Here is a 21,735-nt window from a genome sequence, read left to right as displayed (position 1 = left end):
AATTTTCTTTCCTTTCAGCAATACCATCTAATCTAAACCAATCTAATCTAATGTATTCTAATCTAATCCAAACATGGGATGGCTATTCTAACAAATTACCAATTCTCAAGAGTAATACAAAATGTGTATATCATAGAGCAAGAATCTCGGGGCTACATAGGAGATCCTGAGTCACCTAAACATTGGTAATTTTATTCTTATTTTTATTATAGGGGATATTTTTAATTTCATATGCTTTAATCTAAGAACTAAGTTCAGGTCGGGCTCAGTGGCTCATGCTTGTAATCCCCAACACTTTGGGAGGCTGAAGCGGGTGGATCATGAGGTCAGGAGTTCGCGACCAGCCTGGTCACCATGTCGAAAATCTGTCTCTACTAAAAATACAAAAATTAGCCTGGCATGATGGCAGGTGCCTGTAATCCTAGCTACTCGGGAGGCTGAGGTAGGAGAATTGCTTGAACCAAGAGGCTGAGGTTACAGTGAGCCGAGATCACACCACTCCACACTCCAGCCTGGGTGACAGAGCAAGGCTCAGTCTCAAAAAAAAAAAAACCAAAAACAAAAAACTAAGTTCAAAAAACTGCATGCCAGTTATTTAAAAACTCTAGGCTTGCTGAAATAAATTAGACCTAATCTTTGCCCTCAAAGAAATTACGGAATTGGAGGCAAGAGTGATGTGTGGAAATAAAAGTAGGCAATATAAAGTAAGTACATTAACAGATGTGCCTAAGAAAACCTAAGAGAACATCAAAGAGGAGGGATGACTTGACTCAGACATTAGGGCTGGACCCCTTTTGGGAGCTGAGCCTTTAGGTAGAGAAAAGAGAAAAGAGAAAGATTGTGGCATTTAGCAAATCTGACTAAAAAGTTCAGACTGCTTTTTGTCAAGTCATGAAGCTACCTTAATGATTCAGCCATTCACTAATATTTTTTGTGCACTTGCAGCTAAAGAAATCTTTAATATAGATTGATCCCTTATTTTTTCCATCAGTTATTTACCTGCCAAACTTTAATTTTGCCTAGCAAACTCTGAAGAATCTGACACCTGCCTTTGTAACTGGTTTCATCTCATATGTTCACTTTGTCCTCTGTCTACCTGCCACTTTTTCATTTCTCAACTGTATCATTCTCTTTCAAATGAAAATATTTGAATGCATTCATTTTTCTTCCTGACATACTTTTCATATTGCGAGACAGGACGAGCTGGATTTCCTAGGCCGCCTAAGAATTCCTAAGCCTAGCTGGGAAAGGTGACCATACCTACCTTTAAACAAAGGGCTTGTAACTTAGCTCACACTCAACCAATCAGGCAGTAAAGAGAGCTCACTAAAATACAAATTAGGCTAAAGCAGGAGGTAAAGAAATAGTCAAATCATATATCACCTGAGAGCACAGAGGGAAGGACAATGATTGGGATATAAAAGGCATTCGAGCAGGGAGCAGCAACCCCCTTTGGGGCCCCTCCCATTGAATGGGAGCTCTGTTTTCACTCTATTAAATCTTGCAACTGCACACTCTTCTAGTCCCTGTTTGTTACAGCTGGAGCTGAGCTTTCGCTCACCATCCACCACTGCTGTTTGCCGCTGCTGCAGACCCGCTGCTGCAGACCCGCTGCTGCAGACCCGCTGCTGCAGACCCGCTGCTGCAGACCCGCTGCTGCAGACCCGCTGCTGCAGACCCGCTGCTGCAGACCCGCTGCTGACTTCCACCCGTCTGGATCCGGCAGAGTGTTCGCTGCGCTCCTGATCTCAGCAAGGGGCCCATTGCATCTCCAGATAGGGATAAAGGCTTGCCATTGTTCCTGCACAGCTAAGTGCCCGGGGGTTCTTCCTCATCAAGATGATCACTAGTCACTGGGTTCCATAGTTCTATTCTGTGACCCACGGCTTCTCGTAGAGCTATAACATTCACCGCATGGCCCAAGGTTCCATTCTTTGGAATTCGTGAGGACAAGAACCCCATGTCAGAGAAAAGAAGGCCTGCCGCCATCTTGGGAACAGTCCGCCCCCATCTTGGGAGCTCTAAGAACAAAGACCCACCTGTAACATCATGCCTTCTACTACCTTGCTAGTCAATTCTTACTTACTCTTCAGATAGATTTGAGAGTTGAGACTTAATAGTTAATGACTGTTTTCCTGTTTAAGGGTATAATCTGCTTTGGTATTCAACTGAAAATAATTGTGTGTTTCTTGTTTAAATATTAAAAAGTCAAGAAAATAAGAGATCATATTTTTTCTTCAGTTCAGTATTTCTAGAATTAAGGTAAGTTTTCAAAGAAAATATTGAATTAATGGATTAAGGCATGAATGAATGGATGGGTGTATGAATGAGCACATTTTATCCATTAAAATTAAGCTACTTGGAGTGACATACCAAAAATGTCATTGCTTGGTTTTATTCAGCATTTTCCATTTGTTAGTTTATATGAGTTAATTATAGAGGAAGTTCTTTTACTAGGACACTGAAGTCCAACTCTGGACATGTGAGCAACAAATATATCACATATATTGGTATATCTCTTTCACTCTAGTTGTACATGCAATCCTACTAAGAACAATAAATAATAGCAAACATTTATTGAATGGCACTGTGCCAAATGAGAAGTGCTTTATATTGCTCAAGAAAATCTCCTCAGCATACATTTAAGATAAGAACATCTTCAAAATTTGGGATTATTCACAATTTGTGAAAGTGAAATCATCACTACCTTTCTTACATGCTTTTTAAATTCAGCTGAATATTACAGTTTTTGTGCTGGTAAATGTTTTCCATAGCTAGGTGATTTCTTCCTGCAAGACACAAAGTCAGTAGTCACTATCTCCCTTCAGTCTTAAATACTGAAGAGTATCATGTGGGCTTACCTGAAGGGGAGGGGAAATTTGTTTTCTTTATGAATGTTACCTAGTTAGCTTTTCCAAACTAGAACTTTCCAAGTTAATGCCTGCCAACTCAATAATTGTATAAACTTTGGGGTGTGGGCAATGACAGACTTGTCAATTGGGGTCTGAAGTGTTTAGAGATGCAATGCCAGGAGGAATTAAGTTGACTGAAATCATGTAGCTAAAATCATAAATTTTTTATCTGAGAATAAAGGTTGACTATTACATCTAAGTTAAGTATCAGGCAGGAGTAAAACCAGATGATAGAATCAGTTGGAAATTAGATGACCAGCAACAAAATCACTTGCTACTTAACGTGCAAGCAGGAACTAATTCTGACATTGCAGCCCATCTGTCCTCTCTGCCATCTCTCTTTGATATTAATAATTGTCAGCCAAAGAACAAGGGGGACATATTTTTGAGGACCAAAATATCTATAAACAAAATGCCTCTATGAATTGAGGTAAATTGAGAATTTATCTCAAAGTTTTAACATAAAGCAGAATTAAGTTCCACATTTTAAATCACTTAGACTATTTTTAAGCATTTACATATTTGTTCTTATTAAAGGATATTGAAAACTTACTATGTCTTAGGTGTTCCATAATTTATCTCTTATAGATTATGGCAGAGCTCCAGAGAAATCTAATTAAACAAAATATCAATGTAGAAAAAGAAAATTGGAGTTAGAAATTGTATTTGAGTTTATGAAGATGATTAAAACCAGGATCAGATAGTGTTGATAATTAATCATTTTAGCAAATTACTTTAGAGTAATTGAAATAAGTTTGGATTAGTAATGTTGAAGTTGTTGTACACAAGCACAATAGTCTTTAGTTCTTCCTATATATTTCACTCTATCCCTTCATGTTAATATTTATAACTAAATGAAATAATTTCCTGGTGTGGACAATTTATTTTTGGCTACCTGCTCCTTCAGGTAGATATGTAGATAAGAGCGAAGTAGAATTAAATACATTAGCGATTTAAATAATGTGAGGCTCAAAAATAGTCAAAATAAATTATCACTACCTCAGTTCTGAATTTGTTTCTTAATTGAATAGTGAGACAATAGAAAATAGGGATGTCCAAAGAACATATTCATTTGCAGTTACTTTTAAATTCTAGCATATATTATTACCTTTTAAAAGTTTTCATGAAATATGGATCTCCTCTTCTAAGAAAATACTAAGCATCCTGCATCTTGAGAATATATGGACATTTCTTGTAGAATATGAAGAGATGCTTAGTTAATATGTCCCATGTGCCAACCTTCATGTGTGCCTCTAGAACATAGTATTCCCCACACATTTGCAATTTGGCAGCTGCTCTCCCATAGATTATTTATCCTTGATGCTCCCTGTGGTAGTTAATTTTGTGAGTGAGCTTGACCGAACAATGAGATGCCCAGACATTTGGACACACATTATTCTGAGTGTATCTGTGAGGGTGTGCCTGAATGAGATTAACACTTTCATTGGTAGATTGACTAAAGCAGATTGACCTCCTTAATGTGGTTGGGCCTCATTCAATCAGTTGATGACCTGTATAAAACAGAAAAGGCTGACCCTTCCTCAAATAGGAAGAAACTCCCCTCCTGCATGACAACCTTGAGCAGGACGTTGTTTTTCACCTGCCTTCAGACTCGAACCAAACTACTGGCTCATCCTGTGTCCTGAGCCTCCTAGCCTTCAGACTGGAACTATACCATCAGCTCTTCTGGTTCTCAGGCCTTGAACTCAAACTCAGACTACACAATTGGCTCTCCTAGGACTACAGCTTGCCAATTGCAAGCCTTGAGACTTAGCCTCTGTAATCAAGTGAATCAATTTCTTCCATACATACATACATACATACATATATATAATGTATATTTATAATATATTTAAATTATAATATATATCCAAATATATATTATATAAATATATGACTAATAAAATCAGCAGCTCTCTCACTCTTTTCTCATCACGACTAGCAACCTCTTCCCATGACAAGATGCTGCTTACATTACAAGGATATTGGAAATGAAAATAATGTGATGCAGGGCACACTCTTATTACTCCATTATTCACAACATCATCATTTTGTGTTTGAAAGGCAATATCACACTCTGATAAAGATATAGGGGCTACAAAAAGGAATTCTGATGTGTTTTGGGAGGAAGTTTAAGGAGCACTATGGAATAATGAAAGTCCCTTTTGAGATTTCTCCATAGTGTGAGAATAAGAATGAATATTTCTTCTGGTAATCTTGTGCATAAGTATTAAATGAGATTACTTCCCAAAGACAGAAAAACATTAATTTTGAGAGGAAATTAAACCTAGATACTTTTTTTTTTTTTTTTTTTTTTGAGACGGAGTCTCGCTCTTTCACCCACGCCGGACTGCAGTGGCGCGCTCTCGGCTCACTGCAAGCTCCGCCTCCCGGGTTCACGCCATTCTCCTGCCTCAGCCTCTCAGAGTAGCTGGGACTACAGGCGCCCGCCACCACGCCCGGCTAATTTTTTATATTTTTAGTGGAGACGGGGTTTCACCGTGGTCTCGATCTCCTGACCTCGTGATCCGCCCGCCTCGGCCTCCCAAAGTGCTGGGATTACAAGCGTGAGCCACCGCGCCCGGCCTTAAACCTAGATACTTTTTAATTAAAGGCCAAAAATAATCCTTAAAATAACATAATTTGATAGCCCTCTGCCCAACAACAGGTCTAGATTTAAGTATTTAGGTAAAGTAGGGTCAATGCAAAATCTGTTCCTCTCCCACACTGCCTAGTACAGATTTAAATACACCAATGGTTCTCAATCCTGCCTGCCCTTTAGAATAAAATATATAGATATAAAAAATAAAAAGTGATTGAGAGCAGAGAGGCACCCTAGGGCAAACGGGGTATACTCACTGTAGAAAAACTGGGGTAGAATATGAACATCAGAAATTTCTTCTAGCTCCCCATGTATACTCTCATATATTCACAGAGTTGAGAACTATTGGTGTATATATAACTTCCAGGCATTAAAACAATCTTCCAAATAAAAATTGCCCAAAGCTCAAGATGAATATTGACATCACTTTGGAACAATATTATATGTATACTTTAATAACATGCAAGAGGGAAAAGAAAGAGATAGAGAACATTTTTAAATACCAAATGCTATTCTTCTTATAATTCCAATAAATGAGCATATGTCCCAGAGTAAGCATGAGATGGAAGAAGTGAGTGTGCTGTTTCTTCAGCAGGTTTTAGTCTCTGCAAGCCTCTTCTAAGTGGGGACTTGGCAAAACACTGAGGGTGATTATTTAAATAAATATTTAAATATAGTTTTCTTAAGGCATGGGTTTGAAACTTCAGCTAATTGCCTTTCTGGTGTTCAGCAAAGTTACAATCTGTCTCAATGATGGAAGGAAATCCTTTGTATTGGACATATTGAAAGACCATATGTTGCTTTTCAATGGGACGGCTTTTCTAAGGAGACTGACTGCAGCAATGGGATGCCTTTAGAACCCAAACTAACCTTAGCTGTGCTTTAGAAAACACTCCACTATGTTTTTCTCTATGTTATGCCGGGTCTTATTATCAGACAAGGATTTTTATCTCTGCTTATTTAAATAGCAAACAGGTAACACATCTTTATGATACTATACAAACCAAACCTAGAAGGGTTAAGTGAGGTTACACTCATAACACAGTAGTCATAATATAACCTCTCATTTTATTTACAGTACAAATAGCAACAAATATAAAAGAGAGAAAAAAACAGTGATTACTATATTTGTTAGTGAGATTTTACAATGTTTCAGCATGAGCTCAAATCTATGAAACAGCTTTCAAGTCCTGTTACAAAGTGCAAACGGGTTTGATCACTTTGAAATTATCAGCAGGTTAAGCTTCAGAATTGTTATCTGATAGATGCTTGTTGTTTATATTAGCCTTGAAATTTCTCCTTATCTCTCACCTGATGTAAAAGTATTATATTTCTAAACTGATCAAAGCATCCTTTGTGTTCTTCAGTGTCTTACCACAGCTGATATTGTGTTGGGAAGAAAAACTGTCTCAAACTTGTTGCAAAAAAAATACCAGTTTGTCATGGTTTAATATTGCTATTGATTGCATTAACCAAGTGCAAACTATTCTGTTTGATGTCATTGTTAATCATGGGCTATAGGTGAAACTCTAGAAGTAAGTGTCTTGGTGGGTGAAGTAGTGTTTTCTTTTCTGATATATAAAGTAGAATATATGGTCAACATCAAGCAGCCCTAACGTATATGATCACACCCCTTCGTGTGGTATCTCTTAATGAGGTGACGAAAACTCAGAAACTCTTATAGATTTCTGGTTACTCCATGAGGTAGGCACTTTGTACCAGCTGAAATGTGGCTAAGGATGAGAAAAGTCTGAAATGGCAAGTGGAGAAGTGACAGTGTGATATCAGTTACTGATTTGATACCATGTGTAATACTGTGATTAGAGTTCCAATAAACCTCTTGTTATAAGTATTTGTAGACATTTTTGGATGGTCCTGGAGTTACATGGAAATTTATAATGAACTTAATGAAAGGCATGTGGATATATGACTGATATAAATATTGGAATTAAGGGTGAAAAAGGCATTGGGTTGCAAAATAAATATATATGGGTTAAAAATTTCCATAAATGTAGCAAACAATTCTTAATATGTCACTCAATGTTTTATACACATAGACATCCACTTGTAAGGTGCCTGAAAAGTAACACAGAATCTGTATACTTTGTAGGTCTGATGTGTTCTTATTTTTCTTTAGTTCTAATAGGATTACTTAGTCTTCAGGAAGGGATAAAGTATGTAAAAAAAAAACAATGTAAGTGAATAAAATAAAAACAGCCATATATTTATAATAGCTAAATATAATGCTAAAAATAACTTTTGTAATTATTATCATATGTGTGAAAGACATGCAATCTGCCCAGTAAACTGTAATCTGTGTGTATGGGCTACTTTTTCAAATGTCAAAAGGTTTTGCTTCTATATATGTTTGTGTGGGGGGGTTGGTGGTATTTGGATGTGTGCATTTCATTATGTAATGACAAGTAGCTCTCTGCTGCAGAAGGTATGGATTTATTATAGAACCACCAAGAGTTTGTGGGGGAATTCTCACATTAGGACTTGTAAAAGCCTCCACACAGCATTTTTCTTCCCCACAGATTACTTTAGAACCAATGACTCTTTTGTAGTCATATGGCCCAATTAGTTGGTCCACTTGTACTTCAGTCTGGCCCTGTAGAGTCTTTTCTTGTTGTGGGTCTTATGCAAAATTCTGAGTCTTCAGTCACCTTAATTGTCAAAGAAGTGTTCCCAATAGCAGTATGTAATACATCCAGAGTATCACCATACCATTGAGCATGGCACATACTTCTTAGTGTTAAAAAATCTATGGTGCTACATCGTGCACTTCATCTTAGAAGTACTATCAAATGTTGCCCCAGACCAGTAAACTGTTAAAAATCATACTGATATGGTAAGCCTTTAAATTTTCATAAGATTTAATATTCCATATTCTGGTATGCAAGTTGCTTTCCTATGGCACCGCAGTCTATTTAACACTTTCTGTTCACTATCTAATTAACATGATGTTATCAATATGATACATCAACGTGATGTTCTTCACAGTATCACAGTGATCAGGATTCTCACAGATAATTTGTTTCAGAGGTCAATATAAATAACATAGCCTGGAGACAGGAATGAATAAGAACTACGGCATTCCTCGTGTAAAAGTAGATTGCTTTAAATCTTATTGATGAGGGTTGGGAAGAATTATTTTGACACTTCAATAGTCTTGTACCAAATGTTAGAAATACATAAAGTAACATAGTGCTGAAATTGGAACAGCTTGTTAAAATGATGATATGATGATAGCTCATTGTCACACTCCATATTCCATCTCTTTTCCTCACCCCCCAAAGGCAAATAATTACAAGAGTTACACATTCCACTGGTGTACAATTCGAAGGATATTATAAATATAGATATATACATATAAAGACACGTACATTTACAGAAATGTTACTGAGTGTTATGAGCTTCCTTCGTTCTAATAGTGACTCTTGGTGGGCTCATAGATGGGAACTGGTCACTAGAAATATCGTCATGATTGTAAACTTGGTGTTTTAAACCTACCCTTTATTCTATAGAGAGTGGAGAGGGACTGAAAATACAGTTAATGATTGATGATGCCTTTGTGGTGAGGCCTTCATAAAAATCCCGAGAGTTGGAGGGATTTGAAATTGCTGAATGTGTGGAGGTACTTGGAGGGCATTGAAGTCCCATCCCTTCTCACATACTTTGCCCTGTACATCTCTTCCATCTGTCTGGTCATCTATATCTTTTATCATATTCCTTATTATAAACTGGTGAACATAAGTGTTTCCCAGATTTCTCTGAGTAATCCTGGCAAATTAATAGAAACCAAAGAGGTGATTCTATTAATGGAAACCCCCAATTTATAGCTGGTCCTTCAAAGGTATAAGTGACAATATACTACTTGTAATTGGAGTCTGAAAGGGTTGGGGGATAGTTTCGTAGCACTGAGCCCTCAATTGATGGTCGTTTAGGTTGACTTCATGTCTTGCTATTATGAATAGTGCTGCAATGAACATATGCATGCACACCTGTGTCCATATAGTAGAACAATTTATATTCATTTGGGTATATAATGGAATTGCTTAGTCGAATGGTATTTCTGTCTTTAGGTCTTTGAGGAATCATCACCTTGTCTTCCATAATGGTTGAACTAATTTACACTTCCTCCAACAGTGTATAAGCATTTCTTTTTCTCCAAAACCTTGCCAGAAATTTTTTTGACTTATTAATAATAGCCTTTCTAATTGGTGTGAGGAAGTATCTCATTGTGCTTTTGATTTGCATTTTTCTAATGATCAGTGATGTTGAGTTTTTATTCATATGGTTCTTGGCTGCCAGTATGTCTTTTTTTAAAAAGTGTCTGTTCATGTCCTTTGCACACCTTATAATTTTTTTTTGGTAAATTTGTTTAAGTTCCTTATATATGCTGGATATTAGACCTTTACCTAATGCATAGATTGCAAAACTTTTCTCTGATTATGTGGGCTGTCTGTTTACTCTGTTGATAGTTTCTCTTGCTGTGCAGAAGCTCTTTACTTTAATTAGGTCCCATTTGTCAGTTTTTGCTTTGGCTGTAATTGCTTTTGGTGCCTTTGTCATGAAATGTTTGCCCATGCCTATGTCCTGAATGATATTGCCTAGGTTGTCTTCCAGGATTTTTACAGTTTTAAATTTTACATTTAAGTATTTAATCCATCTTGAGTTAATTTTTGTATATGGTGTAAGGAAGGCATCCAGTTTCAATCTTCTGCCTATGGCTAGCCAGTTATCACAGCACCATTTATTGAATAGTCATTTCCTCATTGCCTGTTTTTGTCAGGTATGCCAAAGATGAGATAGTTATAGATACACAGCCTTATTACTGGGATCTGCATTCTCTCCCTTTTGTCTGCATATCTGTTTTCGTACCAGTACCATGAAGTTTTGGTTACTGCAGCCCTGTAGTATAGTTTGAGGTCAGTTAATAGGATGCCTCCATCTTTGTTCTTTTTGCTTAACATTGTCTTGGATATTCAGGTTCTTTTTTGGTTTTATATACATTTTTAAATAGTTTTTTCCAGTTCTGTGAAGAGCCTCAATGGCTGTTTAATAGGAATAGCATTGAATGTATAAATAGCTTTGGGCAGTATGGCCGTCTTAACAATATTGATGCTTCCCATCCATGAACATGGACGTTTTTCCATTTGTTTCTGTCATCTCTGTTTCTTTGAGAAGATTTTGTAGCTTTTCTTGTAGAGATCTTTTACATTCCTATTAGCTGTGTGCCTAGGTATTTTATTCTTTTTGTGGCAAGTGTGAATGGGATTACGTTGCTGATTTGACTCTTGGCTTGACTGTTGTTGGTGTATAGGAACGATAGTGATTTCTGCAGATGGATTTTATTTCCCGAGAATTTTCTAAAGTTGCTTTTTAGCTTAAGAAGCTTTGGGCTGAGACTCTGGGATTTTCTAGATATAGTATCATGTCATCTGCAAGAAGGGTTAGTTAGAATTCCTCTCTTCCTATTTGGATGCCTTTATTTCTTTCTGTTGTCTGATTACTCTGGACAGGGCTTCCAATACTATGTTGAACAGGTGTGATGAGAGAGGGCTTTCTTGTTTTGTGCTGGTTTTAAAGAGAATGCTTCCAGCTTTTGCCCATTCAGTATGATGCTGGCTGTGGATTTGTCATACATGGCTTTAATAATTGTTAGGTCGGTTCCTTCAATACCTAGTTTACTGAGTGTTTTTAATATGAATGGATGTTAATTTTATCAGACTTTTTGCATTTGTTGAGATAATTATGTGGTTTTTGTCTTAGTTCTGTTTATGTGATGGATCACATTTATTGATTTAGTATGTTGAGCCAATCTTTCATCCCAGGGATAAAGCCTACTTTATTATGGTAGATAAGCTTTTGTACGTGCTGCTGTATTTGGTTTGCCAGTATTTTGTTGAGGATTTTTGCATCAATGTTCATCAAGTATATTGCCTGAAGTTGTTTTTGTCGTTATTGAATCTCTGCCAGGTTTTTGTATCAGGATGATCATGGCCTCATAGAATGATTTAGGAGGGAGTCCCTCCTCCTCAATTTTTTGGAATAGTTTCAGTAGAAATTGTACCAGCTCAGTTTTATACATCTGGTAGAATTCAGCTGTGAATTCATCCTGGGCTTTTTGTGTTTGGTAGGTGATATGGTTTGGCTCTGTGTCCCTACCCAAATCTCATCTCAAATTGTAATCCCCATGTGTTGAGGGAGGGACCTAGTGGGAGGTGATAGGATCATGGAGGTGGTTTCCCCTATGCTGTTCTCATGATCCTGAGGGAGTTCTGATGAGATCTGATGATTTAAGTGTTTGGGGCTTCCTCTCTTACACTTTCTTCTGCCACCATTTAAGACATATTTTGCTTTCATTATGATTTCCACCTCAACTGTAAGTTTCCTGAGGCCTCCCCAGCCATACAGAAGTGTGAGTCATTTAAACCTCCTTTCTTTATAAATTTACCCAGTCTCAGGAAGTTCTTTATAGTAGTGTGAAAATGGACTAATACAGTAGGCTGTTTATCACTACCTCAATATTAGAGCTCATTATTGGACTATGCAGGGATTCAAGTTCTTCTTGGTTCAGTCTTCAGAGGGCATATGTGTCCAGGAATTTATCAATTTATTCTAGATTTTTCTATTTTATGTGCATAGACGTGTTCGTAATATTCTGTGATGGTTGTTTGTATTTCTATAGGGTCAATGGTAATATTTCCTTTTCATTTTTGATCACATTTATTTGGATATTCTCTCCTTTCTTCTTGATTAGTAATTTCATTATTTCCCTAAAAGTCATTCAGTCAGAGGTTATTCAATTTCCATGTAATTCCAAGGTTTTGGGTGAAATTCTTACTCTTGATTTCTAATTTGATTGTGCTGTGGTCCTAGGGATTATTGGTGAGAATTTCAGTTCTTTTGCATTTGCTGAGGAGTATTTTACTTCTAAAACAATTTTAGAGTATGCACCACATGGCGATGAGAAGAATGTATATTCTATTTTTTAGAGATTGTGAGTTCTGTATATATCAATCTGGTCCATTTGATTCAGAGCTGAGTTCAGTTCCTGAATATCTTTTTTAAATTGCGCTCTCAATTATCTAATACAGTCAGTGGTGTGTTAAAGCCTCCTACTATTATAGTGTGGGAGACGAAGTCTCTTTGAAGGACTCTAAGAGCTTGCTTTATGAATCTGGGTGCTCCTGTGTTGAGTGCATATATATTTAGGATAGTTAGATCTTCTTTTTGAATTTAACACTTTGCCATGATGTAATGCCCTTCTTTGCCTTTTTTGATATTTGTTGGCTTAAAATGTGTCTTATCAGAAACTAGAATTGCAACCCCTGCTTTTTACTGTCTTTCATTTGTTTGGTAGATTTTCCTGTATTCCTTTATTTTGAGCCTATGTGTATCATTGCATGTGAGATAGGTCTCTCAAAGACAGCATACCAATGAGCCTTAGTTCTTTATCCAGCTTGCCACTCTGGCCTTTTGGGCACTTAGCTCATTTACATTTAAAGTTAGTATTAATATGTGTGGATTTGATTTTGTCATCATGATGTTAGATGCTTATTTTGCAGACTTGTTTATGTGGTTGCTATATACTGCCACAGGTTTTTGTACTGTAATGTGTTTTTGTAGTGGCTGGTAATAGTCATTCCTTTCCATATTTAGTGCTTCCCTCAGGAGCTCTTGTAAGGCAGGTCTGGTGGTAACAAATCCTCTCAGTATTTGCTTTTCTGAAAAATTTCTAATTTCTCTTTCTTTTTTTCTTTTGTTCTTCTTTTTTTTTTTTTTTTTTTTTTTAACAGAGTCTCTTTCTGTCACCCAGGCTAGAGTACAGTAGCATGATCTCGGCTCAGTGAAACCTCCATCTCCCGGGTTCAAGCAGTTCTCCTGCTCAGCCTCCTGAGTAGCTGGGATTACAGACTCCTGCCACCATGCTCAGCTAATTTTTGTATTTTTAGTAGAGACAGGATTTCACCATGTTGGCCAGGCAGGCTTCGAACTCCTGACCGCAAGTGATCCACCTGCCTTGGCCTCCCAAAGTGCTGGGATTGCAGGCATGAGCCACTGAACTAGGCCCATATTTCTCTTTCACAAATGAAGCTTAGTTTGGCTGGATGTGAAATTCTGGTTTGGAATTTATTTTCTTTAAGAATGTTGAATATGGACCCCTAATCTCTTCTGGCTTGTAGGTTTTCAGCTGAGGGGTCCACTGTCAGTCTGCTGGGCTTCCCTTTGTGGGTGACCTGGCCTTTCTCTCTAACTGCCTTTAACATTTTTTTCTTTCATTTCAGCCTTGGATAAACTGATGACTAGGTGTCTTGGGTATGATCTTCTGGTGAAGATCTTACTGGTGTTCTCTGCATTTTCTGAATTTGAATGTTGATCTCTGTAGCTAGGTTGGGGAAGTTCTCATGGATGATATCCATCAATGTTTTCCAAGTTGGTTCCATTCCCCCCCTCTCTTTCAGGACACCAATCAACTACATATTCAGTCTCTTCACATAATTCCATATTTCACTGAGGTTTTGCTCATTCCTTTTTAATTTTTTTCTCTATTCTTGCCTGCTTGTCAAATTTCAGAAAGCTAGTCTTCTACCTCTGAGATTGTTTCCTCTGCTTGTACTCTCTGCTATTAATACTTGTGATTGCATTATGAAATTTTTATAGTGTGTTTTTCAGTTCTATTAGGTCAGTTATGTTATTTTTCTCTACTGGCTATTTTGTCTGTCATACCTGCATTGTTTTATTATTATTTTTAGCCACTTTGTATTGGGTTTCAACAGACTCCTGAAACTCAATGATCTTCATTCCTGTAACTATTCTGAGTTCTATTTCTTTTTGGTATTACATAATTTCGGTCTTTGAGGTTGCTGACCTCTGGGTGTTTTTTTATTTTCATTTATTCTATTTGATGCCTTGAGTGTTTTATTGTGGTATAAGGTGGATTCAGCCATCTGGCTTTGTTTCTGGGAGATTTTAGGTGTCCAGTGCTTGGATCCCAACTCCTGAACTGCATTCTCTAAATCTGGGGGATTTGTACTGAGCCCTAACTATGTTCTCTGGCTTTAGTAGGTTTGGAGTCCACTGCACTGTGGGGGCTGAGATGCAGCGGCTGCAGCAGAGTACTAGCAGATACAGTAGTGCCTTCATTTCTGCCAGCATTTTTTATTATCTAGTATTCATTTAAAAATTAATGCAGGCAAAATGTACAGCCATGACAAAAATAGGACTGTATGATTTAAAATCAAGAAAGAATACCACAAAGAAAAATGTTCAGTTTTGATCCAGATATTTAATTAGTAGACAAGAAATTTAAAATATCTATTATTAACATGTTCAAATACATAAAAGATTATAAATGTATATGGCACAATGGAAAATTCTATCAGTGGTCTAGATTCTATAAAAATGAGAATAAGAGAAGTAAAATTTACAATAACTGTAACAGGATTTCAATATTGGAGTTTAACAGTTGATGGAAAATAGTAGAAGACACAATTACAGATTTGGCAAAGAAAACCTAGCTAGACTGAATAATAGAAGGCAAATTTTATAAAAGTATAGAAGAGTATATGAGTTATGTGGGACACAGAAAACACAGACTCATGACTTAACCAGAACCTATAAAGACCTATGCTCAGCACAGTGGCTTACACCTGTAAATCCATATGGGAGTATCACTTAAGCCTGTGAGTTCAAGACCAGCCTGAGAAACATGGCAAGACTCTGGCTCTACAAAAATAATGAAAAATTTGCTGGGCATTCTGGTATGAGCCTGTAGTTCCAGCTACTCAAGAAGCTGAGGGAGGAGGATTGCTTCAGCCCAGGAAGGCGAGGTTGCACTGGACCCCAGCCTGAGTGACAGAGCAAGACATTATTAAATAAATAAATAAATAAATAAATAAATAAGAAAGGAAAAAAAAAGAAAAGAGGGAAAGACAAAGAAAAAGACCTTCTACTGTTTAAAAAGATAGCAAAATATAATTCAAAGAACACATATACAAAAGGTGTAAACAGGAACTTTATGAAAGAGAAAATATAATGACCAATAAACAAGGGTGCTCAAAATTGAAAGTTGTCATGAGAAGGCAAAAACAAGGATGAACCTGCTGGACATGCTTAGTGAAATAAGCCAGGCATAGAAAAACAAATACTGCATGATCTCACATGTATGTGGGATATAGTAAAAAAAAGAATTAATAGAAGAAGAGAGTAAAATGGTGATAACCAAAGGTTAGGTGAAGGGGATGGGAGGAAAGGGGAGCAAGTGGTGAAAGTGCATAAAGTTTTAGTTAGACAGGATAAATAACCTCTGGGTGTATGCTGTACAGCATGGTTACTATAGTTAATAATAATGTGTAGTATACTTGCAAATTGCTGAAAGACTGGATTTTAAATGTTCTCAGTAAAAAGACAATAAGTATGTGAGGTGATGGATTTGTCAATAAGCTTGATTTGATCACTTCAAAATGTATACATATATCAAAACATCATGTTGTATGCCATAAATATAAACAATTTATTTGTCATTTAAAAATAAATTTAAATGGAAAAAGTGAGCATGATAAAAATATTATTCTGCACAGCTAACTCAGTGTCTTCAAAAATGAAAAAAAAAACACACAATAAAAATGAGTATTGGTAAGGATGTAGAGCAATGTGAACTTTAATAGTCTGTAGCTGGGGAAGCAGTATTTTATAAGGCTTTTATCAACGTGTGCTAATGAACATACATGAAGAACCTGAAGGCCGGGCACAGTGGCTCAGGCCTGTAATCCCAGCACGTTGGGAGGCCGAAGTGAGTAGATTACGAGGTCAGGAAATCGAGACCATCCTGGCTAACACAGTGAAACCGTGTCTCCACTAAAAATACCAATAATTGGCCAGGTGTGGTAGCACACACCTGTAGTCCCTAGTATGCTGGAGAATTGCTTGAACCTGGGAGGCGTAGGTTGCAGTGAGCCCAGATCGTGCCACTGCACTCTAGCCTGAGCGACAGAGTGAGACTCCGATAAAACAAAAACAAACAAACAAAAAAACAAACCTCCGTTTTCAGCCCTACTCAAGAATAATGTGCAAATATATTTCCTCAAAGACATGTACAAAAAACCTTCACAGAACAATATTTATAATAACTCCAAACTAGAAAAAGAAATCAAATATCCTTTGAGAATGAAATTCGTAAGTAGAGCATGATATATTTATTCAGTGGAATAGCATAGAAAACAGTGAGAGTAAACAACTCGCATGAAACAATTATCTTCCTTCCACTCATGAATTCAGGACTCACCTCTCTACCAAATGGAGTTTAAAAATATGATTAAGTTCTCTACACATCCTATTTTTTAGAGGTTGCAAGCCAAAGAAGGTAACTGCGAGTGTGGGAAAAGTAGTATTTCCTAGTAGCGAGTAGTAATAAGATTTTACACAGGGTTTTTTGAAAAGGATAAATAAAAGAACTGAAGAAAATAAGGGACGATAGAGGAAGGCTGACATTGGATACCCTCTTCATCAAGCCAAAATCTGCATAATTACTTTGGCACTCCCACCTCATCCCACCCCACAGTATACAAGAAACAAATAAATTATAATCTCAATTTCATGTTTCCCAGTATTCAAAGAGTATGTGTCTGTGATATCTACTTGAACAGTGAGTAAAATAACTGCATACATATCAATTATATTTCAGCATTAGTTTGGGTTGAAAAAGCCTGCATGTGCTTGGGAATCATATTCTCCTTCATTGTAACATTTTTGGGCTAGATCCAAAATGAATAGGGGAAGCATCAGCTCTTCTTTGTAGAGTAGCACATCCATCTGTCCCAGGTTATAAGAAGCTTTGACATTCACTGCAGAATGGTAGACTGTAGTCCCAGTAACCACAGGGTTGATTGCCCTGCCTTCCTTTTCCCTAGAGAAGCAAGAAACAGTCCACTAAAGGAAGGATGGAATCTCTGCTATTCAACAAATACAAATTGGCACAATTTAACAAAAAATTGTTGTATTTGAACTAATAGGACTCTTACTTCGTATATTTCAAATACGTATTACATTGCTTAGAACTTAGTAAGTTATTGAAAAAGTCCTGTCCTTTATTATTCCTCTTTCTCCTCACTCTTCAAAATAAAAACCTGGTGGAGGTGAGGTAGTTAGTTTAAAGAATCAAACACTGAAGCCATCTCAGGTGAAATATCGATAACAAAATATTGTATGAAAAACATATATTGTGCCTCTTGTAATGAGGTCTAAAACGAGAGAAAGCGAGAGAGAGAGAAAGAGACTGACAGAACAAAGAAGCAACATCTTCAAAGAAAATTGCTACAGAGAAGTGAAAGGCATAGTGAGGTTAGCAGTCAATGAATAAAATCTGAGTAACGACTGTGCAAATGTGGAGAAACAACATCCCAAGTATGGCAGCATGAATTACCCTGCCCATTCCTCCCATTCCTAAGATTCACCTATTAGCTGAAAGCAGAATAGGACAATATGTATAGGTATGGCAAGCTGAGGACAGGTGAAATGACTGTATCATAAGAATAATCATGTGCATTGCTTAAGAACTCCATGGATTCTTTGGGTGGCTCAAAATTTCTCTGACTATCCTAGTGGATTTATTGCAGCAAAATAATCAGAATTGAGAACCAGATAATGCAAGACTAGAGGAAATGACAATTATGAAACACCCAGAACACACATACTCATCTAATGATGGGTATACCCAGTCTAAATGAGAAAGTTAGAATGGCCTAGTTGAACAAAAAAAAAAAAAAAAAAATGGAAAAATAAAAGATGCTCAGTGTGTTCTCCAAATGATTTGACTTTTGGGCTTGTGACCTGAAACAATTATGGAAACAGTGTTATTTCTTCTAAAATAGAGTAAACAAAATAAAATACAAAACATTCTGTATACACACAAAGTACACAATGAACATTTACTCTTCAGAATCATTCCCTAAATCCAATAATGATGTGATAGAGTTGAAAAAATGACTGAAATTACATTATTATAAAGTATTAGTCTTGGCCACTTCTTAATGTTGAAATTAAGACAAAAGTGTCATGGACAAAGACACTCTTTCCAATGAACTTGAAAAATCAGCAACATGTAAGCACACACACACACACACAGAATTCTAATGTTATTTACAAGTCCCCAAATTCTTCCCTTGTAAGACCATTTTGTTTCCAATATTTTCAGTTTCATTAGCAAATTGTTCTCAATTTTGATTTTACTAGTTTGATTTGTGTTTATATAATTTCACACTCAGTTTTACAGTGATCCTCCATACAATATGAAAACTTCCGAAGCTAAGGATGGTATTTAAGAGAGGCTTGCCAGAAAAAAATGACTATGAAGAACACAGGAAAAAACTGGTCTAAACAACAGAATCAAGTCTGAATGCCAAGGGAGAAATTCCATTTATAAGGGGAAAAAGCCCCAAATTGTCAAGCCAAAGAATGAATGAGAATGAGGTGAGTTAGCATGGTGTTCACTATCTGTATAAAGAAAGTGGACCTTTCTCTGGTGGAGCTGCAGTTGAGGTCAAAATCCCATGCAATACCTTGATTACAGCCTTGCAGAGGATGAAGCTAAACTATATGCAGACTCCTGACATATAGAAACAATGAGATAATAAATAGGTGCTGTTTTAATCTGCTAACATTGTGGTAATATTATTACAAAGAAATAGATTACATACACAGATTTGGTACAGCATAGAGCATGATATGCAAAGGTTTAGGGAGCTTGGAATATTACAGATAATTTATTATAAAAGATTTGCTCATCCACCTAGCAGGGTTGGAGGGCAGGTCTTTCACCACATTTGTCAAAACTATATTTAAGATGGAAGTCTCAGCAGTCTTGAAGGACTCTATGGTATGTATTCACTGTAGGTCAGAAATTACAAGGGGCATTTCCACCACTACAAAATAAAAATTGTGCCAATTTATATATGTAAATATAAAGGGAATGATGAGACTTTGAAGCAGCAGTGGCTTAGTGAAGGAACTTAATTGCCAATGTCAAGGAAAGGTAGGCATGATTACATAATAAACAGGGGAACTTACATAATAATCAGAGTTGTCTAGCTTACGGAGACCAGTGGCTTTGGCTAGTTGATCCCGGTTTCTCTAGATATAAAATAAATGAACAGACTAATACATTTTTACTTGATCTGTATGAGCAGAAAAGTTCCAGGCCCAGTGAACAGAGATTGAGTTGAATTCCCAAAACAACGAGTCACAGTCCCTCAAGCAATCCCTAGACTTGAATGAACTTACATACCCAGAACCTGTTTAATAAAGTACAAGCTTAGATCCCTTGAAGAAGGACCCTGATATACTGCCAAGAATTGTACTTTTAATCTTTTTCACAGCTTTATTTGGACACCTTTGGATATTTACCAGGGCAAATGTATATCAAATTTTGGACATTACTGGACTCTGGCTCCCAAATTACATGAACTCTTGGAAACCCACATCACTATGGTCCAACATTCAGTGTAGGTGCTTATGGAGGTTAGGAAACCGAGTCAATTACAAAAAACAAAAACAAAAAACAAAACAAAAAAAAAACAAAAAAAAAGCCATCAATTTCCAAAAACAAAAAAAAAGCCACTACGGACTCTTAGCTTAAGTCCATCTCACAGTGGGCCCATTGAGTCCCCAAACTGTCTTTTGCTTACTTTTTCACTTTTGAAATAATTGGGATAGACATAAACAGCACCTATCAAAATTGCTACATATTTTTATTAGTTACCAATTGCTGTGTAGTAATATTATAAAAAATTTAGGGCCTTTAACTATTTTGCAGTTTATAAAGAGATTCTGCACTTCAAAAGAAGCTATCATCAGAGTGAACAGACAACCTACACAATGGGAGACAATTTTTGAGATCTATCCATCTGACAAAGGTCTAATATACACAGTCTACAAGGAACAAACAAATTTACAAGAAAAAAAAAACAATACAAAGTGGGCAAAGGATATAAACAGGCACTTCACAAAAGAAGACATAGATGAGGCCAAAAAACATATTAAACAAAGCTCAACATCACTAATCATTAGAGAAACACAAATCAAAACCACATTGAGATACCATCTCACACCAATCAGAATGGCAATTATTGAAAAGGCAAGAAACAACAGGCACTGGCAAGGTTGCAGAGAAAAAGAAATGCCTTTACACTGTTGGTGGGAGTGTAATTTAGTTCAACTATTGTGGAAGACAGTGTGGCAATTCCTCAAACATCTAGAGGCAGAAATACCATGTGACCCAGGAATCCCGTTACTGGATATATGCCTAAAGGAATATTAATTACTCTGTTATAAAGATAAATGCATGCATATGTTCACTGAAGCGCTATTCACAATAGTAAGGACATGGAATTGACCTAAATGCCCATCAATGATAGACTGGACAAAGAAAATGTGGTACGTCTATACAATACTATGCAGCCATAAAAAGGAATGAGAGCATGTCCTTTGCAGACATGGATGGAGCTGGAAGCCATTATCCTCAGCAAACTAATTCAGGAACAGGAAACACAACAGTGCATGTTCTTACTTACAAGTGGGAACTGAATGATGAGAATACATGGACACAGCAGGGGAACAACACACACTGGGGCCTGTTTGGAGGGTGGTGGGAAAGAGAGCATCACAAAAATATAACTAATGGATGCTAGGCTTAATGACTAGGTGATGGGATTATCTGTGCAGCAAACCACCATAGCACACATTTACATATGTAATCTGCACACATACGCCTGAATTTAAAATAAAAGTTGAAGAAAAAAATATTTTGCAGTTTATCAGCTTACAGATTCTGTCAGTCTGGAGTCTAGGCATAGCTTACTTGGGTTCTCTGAATGACAATCAAGATGTTATCCAGGGCTAGGCACTGCTCAGAAGCTCTACTGGAGAAAGATCTCTTCCAAGTTCATGTTGTGGTTAGCAGGATTCAATTCTTTCAGATGTCCAGATTGAAGACCTTCATCCTTGTCATCTATGAACTGGAAACTGCCCGTATTTCTTTCCAACATGGCCCTTTCTATAAGACAGCATACAAGGTGGCAACCTGCTTCTTCAAAGGCAACAAAAGATTAAGAGGTAAAGTGAATAAAATATTAGGATTTTGAAGCCCTGGAATCAAGAACTTGGATCCACCCCTCATTATTCTCAAGATGGTTGAAATTCTTTTCAGCTAAGTTCAAA

The sequence above is a fragment of the Symphalangus syndactylus genome, chromosome 6 (assembly GCF_028878055.3).
Source record: "Symphalangus syndactylus isolate Jambi chromosome 6, NHGRI_mSymSyn1-v2.1_pri, whole genome shotgun sequence".
NCBI lineage: Eukaryota > Metazoa > Chordata > Mammalia > Primates > Hylobatidae > Symphalangus > Symphalangus syndactylus.
This window is presented reverse-complemented; position numbering follows the sequence as displayed.